Here is an 8,185-nt window from a genome sequence, read left to right as displayed (position 1 = left end):
ATATAAATCATATAAGATAATTATAATAATCATTAATAAAATCCAGATTATTATTTTTTTCTTTAAAAATGTTTAAAAATTTGTGAAAAATTCACCTGTCAGCTAAACCAGCTTCATGATACACACAGACCCCTGATACACACTCCTGTGATGTTAACACACACTATAAACACATCTACATGAACATTACTTGTTTGTCAGAGTAATAAACATGACAGAATTTTAATGTTCTTTTCTCATCTTTTTCTGAATTTTCTTTAGAACGTGATCAACTTTCACAACGTCTGAAGAAAATCATACATAAAGGTGAATTTGTTTTATATGGCTTAATTAAAATATAAATTCATTAACTTTGAATTATTCTGCAAAACAATGAATCAACATGCTGTGCATTCATATGTGTATTCAATTCATTGTATTTTATTATAAGATATATAAACTGTATAAAGTCTTCTTGGGTTTTGTTGGTCTTCAAGTGATGATTTCATTATTGATCTAAAGATGAAGCCTTCATAACTTCATACTTTCTGTTTTTAGCTCTCACACATTCAAGAACACACAAGATTGAGTAAAAGGCATAATTGTTTATTTTAATTAAAGGCATTTTTCATGGCATAATTATTTATTTTAATATACATTATTTATAATAATTATTTATTTTACATTACTAAATAAAAGCAAGACAAAAAAATCAACACAAGGATTCAAAAATGAACAACAAAATGAATCTCAGACATCAAACTAAAAGCACATGAAGTGAAGCAGGAAAAATCAGAACATTTCAGTCTATCAGTAATAGATACGATGTGAAAATTATGAACATTATTGTTTGTAATATAATGTATTAAATGATAAATGTATCTTTATTTTTGTTTGTCTTGTAAAGTTCTCATGATTCTTATAAAAATAAGTAATTGTCTTTATTTCATGATATATTCATCTGTAAAGCAAATTTTTCTGTATTTTCCACAGTGAATGTGATTCTGAATGCTGATACGGCTCATCCATGTCTCATCGTGTCTGATGATGGGAAACAAGTGAGAAATGAAAAACAGAGAACAAAAGTGTATGGAGGAAAAGACAGATTTGATAAATGTCTTGGTGTTCTTGGGAAGGATGGATTCTACTCAGGGTGTTTCTACTTTGAGGTTCAGGTGAAGAGACAAACTCAGTGGGATTTAGGAGTGACCAGAGAATCTGTTAACAGGACGGAGTCGATCAGTCTGAGTCCTGAGAATGGATACTGGACTGTGTGTCTGGAAAATGGGAAGTATTGGGCTCATGAGTCTCCACGTGTATCTCTTTCTCTGAGTGTGAATCCTCAGAGGGTCGGTGTGTTTGTGGATTATGAGAAGGGTCTCGTCTCCTTTTGTGACGTGGAGTCCATGTCTCATATCTACTCTTTCACTAATCAGTCTTTTAATGAGAAACTCTATCCATTTGTTAGTTTGGGGTATTATAATACAAACCCCACTCCACTGATTATCTGTGATGATTACTAATGAGATCAGTGACTGAATTTACATCATCCACTGAAATAAACCAAAATACAATTTAAAAAGTGTAACAGCAATAAATATTAAATATTATTTGCACTTCCAGTCAAAAATATGGCCACACAAGGGTGATTTTATGTTTTCTGTGATCTTAAAATGTTTTGATTTTAAGACTTTTTTTCTTTAAATGTCTGAAATTACTTTTTTTTTTTAAATAAATAAATAATGTCTATATATATACATATGAATTTCTTAATAAGATAGAGGCTTTACTTTATGATGAATAATGTTTTGATCTGGAGCAGATGATGAATGAAAAGCATCATGAAGAGCTCACCGTGCAGTTAACTGTTCCTCCTTTAACACTGTTTGCTGTTGGTTGATAAATGTTCTTAATTTTCATTTTATTATTATTAACTTGATTTCTCATTGATTTTGTATTTCATTGAATTTCTGTGTCTTTCCAACCCAGTTTAAAATCTTCAGTTATTTTTATGTTTGAGCTTCTCTGAACAAAATTGATTTTGAGTGTCAAGCTCCTAAAAGGACTAATACATAAACCCGGTTTTGTGCACCTTGTGTTTTTGTTATTTGGACTTTTGGGTTACATTCTGCCCTGTTTTGTTCCTGTTTCCTGTTCTGTTTGTAGTCCTTTTGTAGTTTTTCTTATTGAGTAGTTATTATTAGTAGAAATATTGTTTGTGTAATAAATACTACTCTCCTTCTCCTCTGAGTGTTCAACCATCATTTTCAGGATTAAATAAGTGTCGTAACAGTAGACCACACAACTCAAGTTCTGTAGTCCAAGTCTTCTGAAGCTAATCAGTGATCATCATCCTTTCTGACAGAGTTCACACATCTCTGAGTGTAATGCCTGATGTGAATGCACCACTGTAACATCTTTCATTCAGCACCTTTATATAAAAATATTTTATTATGTGCTCAGTATGTGAGTCTCTACCTAAACATCAAATTAATACACACCATTTAATCATATAAAGGGGAAATAGTTAATAAACGTGCAAGTACAAAAAGTGCAGTTATTACTATGAAAATATTACAGATCTGCAAGGAGGAGATTTAAATTAGCTCTGCTTAATTTCTCTAAATTCATTATTGAGCTCATTTATGATCATTTTTAAAGCCTAGTATAGAAACTATCACTGGGTAAAATTATAAACCATCAAAAAAATTATATATTATTTTTTCTCTTTATTTACACTCAAAAAGTGCAACTGCCTTGTCATTACTCTAAAGCACATTTTATACTTGATCCGACTTAATTTACTCTTCTGTCTTGTCATTGAGCTAAAGTAAATTATTTACTTAATTGGAAGTAAATCTAAGTTTTGTTGGTTTAATTTAAACTATTTGCTTCACATCAAATCAATAATTTTGCGGTCTGTGAAAACCACGTGACCGCTGACGTCATCGAGTTGGGTTTGAGAGTTTTCTGATCGACGGCCATCTTGTTTTCCTCGCGTCCAGACTGCGGCTGACACACAGTTCCACAATATCGCTGAGTAATTATAGAAATAAGCTTTAAATTACTGTTACTACAGTTGATACATATGTATATGATGATTTCGACTAAGTTAACTGTTTAATGGTGTGTGTTTGTCACATGTACATACACCCGCGCATCTTTCATTTGACGGAGTGATCAAAGAAACATGAATCAGTGAAAAATGACAGAGCTTGATATTTATAAAAGCAGTCCCTGTCATTAATCAAACAACAAAAGAAAAATACATCTGCGGCTTTCTGTGCTCGCGCACGAGACCCGCGCGTGAAAATGTCTGACTTAACGAGCTTTAACAGTAACTTATGACTTAAGAGAAATGTATATGTCACAAAGCTTTAACATAACACAGTAACTTAAGACTTAAGAGAATGTAAACTTTTTGGGAGTAAATTAGATTTGAGTCAGTATACTGGATCCATGAATTCAGTTTTTAAAGTTAAAGCGCTATCCTGCTGTCCCTGTCATTAATCAAACAACAAAAGAAAAATACATCTGTTTAATTAATCACCGAAAGAGATTTCTTTTTTTTAACACTTGTTTAGATTATTCAGTAGTATTTCTCATTACTGTTAAGCTCATTTGTATCTTTGTTCTGTTGCATTTACTGATCCTGACTCCTGCTGCTTGCTCGAAATGTTCATTTTTATTACTGTTTGCTTGAATATGCTTTTATTTTCCTTTAATCCAGATGATGATGATGTCATTGTCTTTTTTAGGAAAGATGCGTTTTTAATTTTTTTCCCAACAGTTTGGAGATGTAATCGAGTCACAGGACCACTGTAAGTGCTGATTTTTTCTTAAGGCCAGTTTATATCTGCTGTACTTTTTCAATTATGTCTAAGAGATTTTTCCATCTGAACAATAATATTACAGACACATACCAGCCAATACCAAAGAAACACATACATGCTTGAGGTAAGGTTCTTTAATATAATTATCATGAAGTGCATGAGATGATTTAATGACAACTGTGCTGTTGTTATTTAAGGTATTGATAAAAAAAAAAGAAACTTTTATCTTCTTCTTTTTTTGTTTCTATAGATGGACACAGAGACTTGAGACTTAGTTGTGAAAAAATGAAAAATCTGTGGTTTTCTCACCCTCAAGTCGTTCCAAACCCATAAGACTTTCACCGTGTCTGCACCGGACGCGGACGGAGCGGTGCAACTGTCGCACTCGACCTTCATGACCTTTCTGGATCCTCTAACTTTTGGTCACATGGACTGTCACCGGAGGGAAGGACAGCTTTCAGGTTTCATTATGAAATATCTTAATTTGTGTTTTGAAGATAACCAAAGTCTGATGGATTAGATCTAAAAGAGGGGAAGTAAATGACAATTATGATGATGATTTCCTTGAAAAATGAAGCTACAGATGATGTTTTTCTGGGAATTGATGTTTTAAAAAAGCACCAAATATCAGAATTGTTGTAAAATGTATTGAAATCTGTAAGAAGTTTACAATGTTGACCTTGCAATCGAATGTATTTTTCAAATTTGTCCAAATGTGAGAAACTGTCCTTCTTTTTTTTTTCTTTTTTTTTTCTAAAGTTTAATACAAGTCCATCTGGAATGTGAGTGGCTTTTTTTCAGTGGCACATGGATGTAACATTTCTTGGATGAACGTTCTATTCTGGAATGTTATGCTTTTACGTTTTAAAGCAGTTTTCACTATTAACTGTTGTAAATTCTTCCTCAAATTCCAAAAGTGGAGATTGTCAATGAGTGTTGAAGATTTCAATGTGATGTAATGAACATTTAAATATGTTTGACTCTCAAGAGTGTAAATTCAGTAATTCATTTAACAGTAAAATCATATTCTGAAGGTGAAGAAATTGCTTAATATGTACAATGTAGATTTGTATTTATCTGGATATTTGATTTAAAAATAGGTAAAAAAAAAAAAAAAACAGAATCAATCCAAATAAATTTATACTGATAATATGATGTATAATCATGTAAAAAATATATTTGGTTGAAAGTGAATTTTTAGTTCCAGTTGACTATAAAAATTATTATTTTTTTTTTTTCAGTTGAGAAGTAAATCAATTACATGTAAGAAGTTGACGTAATTTAAGTTGATCCAACACAATTTGTTCAGTGTACATTTGTATTTTTCATTGTTCTAGAAATAAACAATAAAAACATTATCACTGAAATAATCATATAAGGTCCAAAAGTAAAAATGTCACATTTTGAGTTATCAACAATTTGAGCAAAACATTCACTTCTTTGAGTAATCATTTAAGTTCAGTGATACAAAAATGTAAAACTAAGCCAGTAATAACTTATTTACAATCGTCTTATGAATGCTCATATCAGCAGAATTTATTCAGACACAATTATGAAACAGAATTTTTTAAAATGTCAGTAAATTCTGTCGACTGCCTGAATTCACAGACATCTGTATCTGTTTGTGCATGTGTGACAGAGTATGGTGTGCATTTCAGTTTAACCAGTTTTCCTGGAACAGAAAATTATTGTAGATGTGTGTATGAAATGGTGTTTGGTAAGTGTTTGTGTAAGTATTCTGAAGCAGAACATTTGCATGTTAACACCATTCTGTGAGTTTCTGATTGTTTTCACGTTTTTCTCTCTTTCATATTTCTATTTTAGCATCTGTGTATAAAATGTTTTTCTCTTTTCATATTTCTATTCATTCAGAGATGAAGTTCATTTGTTTAGACTCTGGTGAATATTAGTTCAATTATGGATTTAATATCAGGTAATGATTTACTCCTTTTGAAGAGCTGTGTTTTAAAGAGATGAAGTGTGTGCTTATAAAATGATATTGATCTAAGATATAATAATTATGCAAGGAATACAGTAAGTTATTTTTGCGGTTATTTTGAAATGACATGCTCACTGTACATTATCCCACTTATTACACATCTACTCACCAAATAAATCATCATGATATTGATCTCGATTTTTTTAATCTTGTAGATACTGCACAGGCAGAACATGTAGAAGACTATAAGCTTTCAGGATTAGCGGTCAGATATATAATGATGATATAAATATAAATTTTCAGTCTTTATATATCAAAATTATTGGAACCCTAGGTAGACAGCCACAAAGAAGCCTGCGGAAATAAATTTACGCTGTTAATAATTTTGATCCTTTATTTAAAAAAGAAAAAAAATCTCTCTCCTATAATGCCTGATGAGTTTGGAGAACACCTGACAAGATCAGAGACCATTCCTTCATTCAGAATCACTCCAGACCCTTCAGATTCACAGCTCCATGTTCATACTCTCTCCTCTTCAGTTTTCTAGGGTTCAGGTCAGGGAACTGATGGCCATGAACCTTCGTTTTGTGCTCAGTGACTCAGTTTTGTGTTGATTTTGAGGGTCCTTTTAGATCATTGTTCTGTTGGAAGATTCAACCACGGTCCATTATAAGACTTTCTGACCCCAAGACTCTGCTATTTTCTGCAATTATGCAGCTGTGATACTTGGAGAGTCTTTGGCCACTCAAACTATCTTCCTCACGTTGCATTAAGACAGTACAGAAACAGACAATATACTGTAGCAGATTTGTAACGTTTCCTGTTGATTGGAACTCCTTAATTATTGTCCTAATTGTGGAAACGTTTAATGTTTTAGCTCTTTTCTTACATTTATTTATTTATTTATTTTGTATTTTGTGCTATTTTCTTGATATCATATTTTGAGAAGCTCAACAATCTGTTGCTGCGCATCAGAACTATATTTCTTTGTTTTTTCTCATTGTGATGGATGATAAAGAGAATTTGGCCTTGTGTTCCCTCATATTTATATTCATGTGAAAGAGGAATTCATGGCTGGATATTTCCATATTCCTAATCACCCTTGTGTGCTAACAAATGTGAATATGAATGACAATATAGATCTGCAGAGATTTTACTCATAATAATTTCTAGGACTACAAATAATTGTAGCCAATGTGTATTAAAGAAAATTTTATATAAATATGAAATATTAATCATTTTCGTAATGTGGTTTTGTGGGAAAGTAAGATTTTTGTTATTTAAATATATATATATATATATATTATATTATATTATATATTTGCTTTTTTAAAAAGACCAAAAGGATAAACAATATTATTATTTATTTTCATAACCTTCTTTGATCATATTTTCTTAGGGTGCTAAAATAATTCCATGACTCTCTTTCTCTCTCTTCCTCTCTATAAAACAGCTACTTTATGTACAACATAATAAATAATAATAATAATAAAAATGTTGCAAAACTGAGAACAACAGCTGATTGCAAGAATTTATGCAAGAATTCATAACAAAAGTGATTTCTAGGCATTCCTTTTCTTTTATTTGACACCTGATGTGTGCGGTTTACTTTGGTTGTTTTAAAAGTTTTCTCTTGTTCAGTAATTTATTTTTTGATTGCAGTCTTTTTTTCCGCTGCTATTGTTTTTCTTAGATTTGCTTCTCAGTTCCATACAATTTTAAGCTTTTCTGGGGTTCATTCCCAGGCAACCTCTGTCATGCTAATTCAGATTAGCACAGTTGGTTTTAAATTAATCTAGTTAATTTTAGTTCAGGACTCCACAGTACATGAGTTAGTAATCTGTACTTAATCTGATTCAGAAAGACATTTTTTAAACCATGATGAACTATTCTAGATTAAGCTGCTCCTGGAAACCGCCCCCGTTTTTCTACGAGTAATTTTACGAACATTCGTTATTGTTTCACGTTGCGTTTTCCAAAAAATGCACTTAATGCTTACAGTTACCGTGGCAGAAGTTTAGAGGTCGCTATAGTTTATCAGTGCTGGAGTATTACCTATATAGAAGATGGCTCATAATTGAAAATTTTCCTGCGACAAGTTTATTGGAAATGTTAACCTAATGCTGCGTTCCAGACGGCTCAGATATAAATATAATATATTATAATGTAGTATAGTATGACTCAATACTCTAATAGTTGTATATTTGCAGAGACTTTATTTCCAGACTCTAAGATGGCTATGCGTCAGTGAGGAGTCATTGACAGTTTCTAATTTTTTTTTTTTTTTTTTTAGTTTCAAACTCGTACGGTCGCGCGGGCGTGAACACCGTTGCCTTTTATCGTGAATTTTTTTGCGTTTCAGTCATTTTGTTTTAGATGTGCTTGCGCGGTGTTTGTTTTATAGATTCAGAGCAACTAATCCGTGATGAGCGCT

The 8,185-nt window shown here is 31.7% G+C and overlaps 1 long non-coding RNA gene across 1 annotated transcript; it reads left to right on the top strand.

Moving 5' to 3' along the window:
- The first annotated feature begins 3,455 nt into the window (after positions 1 to 3,455).
- Positions 3,456 to 4,803, top strand: LOC122135991. Its single transcript, XR_006153842.1, has 3 exons — positions 3,456 to 3,800; positions 3,895 to 3,936; positions 4,063 to 4,803. It is a non-coding gene; the product is annotated as an uncharacterized LOC122135991 (long non-coding RNA).
- The last annotated feature ends 3,382 nt before the right edge of the window (positions 4,804 to 8,185 follow it).

Source organism: Cyprinus carpio, chromosome A3, assembly GCF_018340385.1.
Source record: "Cyprinus carpio isolate SPL01 chromosome A3, ASM1834038v1, whole genome shotgun sequence".
NCBI classification, from domain to species: Eukaryota; Metazoa; Chordata; class Actinopteri; order Cypriniformes; family Cyprinidae; genus Cyprinus; species Cyprinus carpio.
Note: the sequence above shows the minus strand (reverse complement) of the source record. Positions and strands in the feature narration are given on the sequence as shown.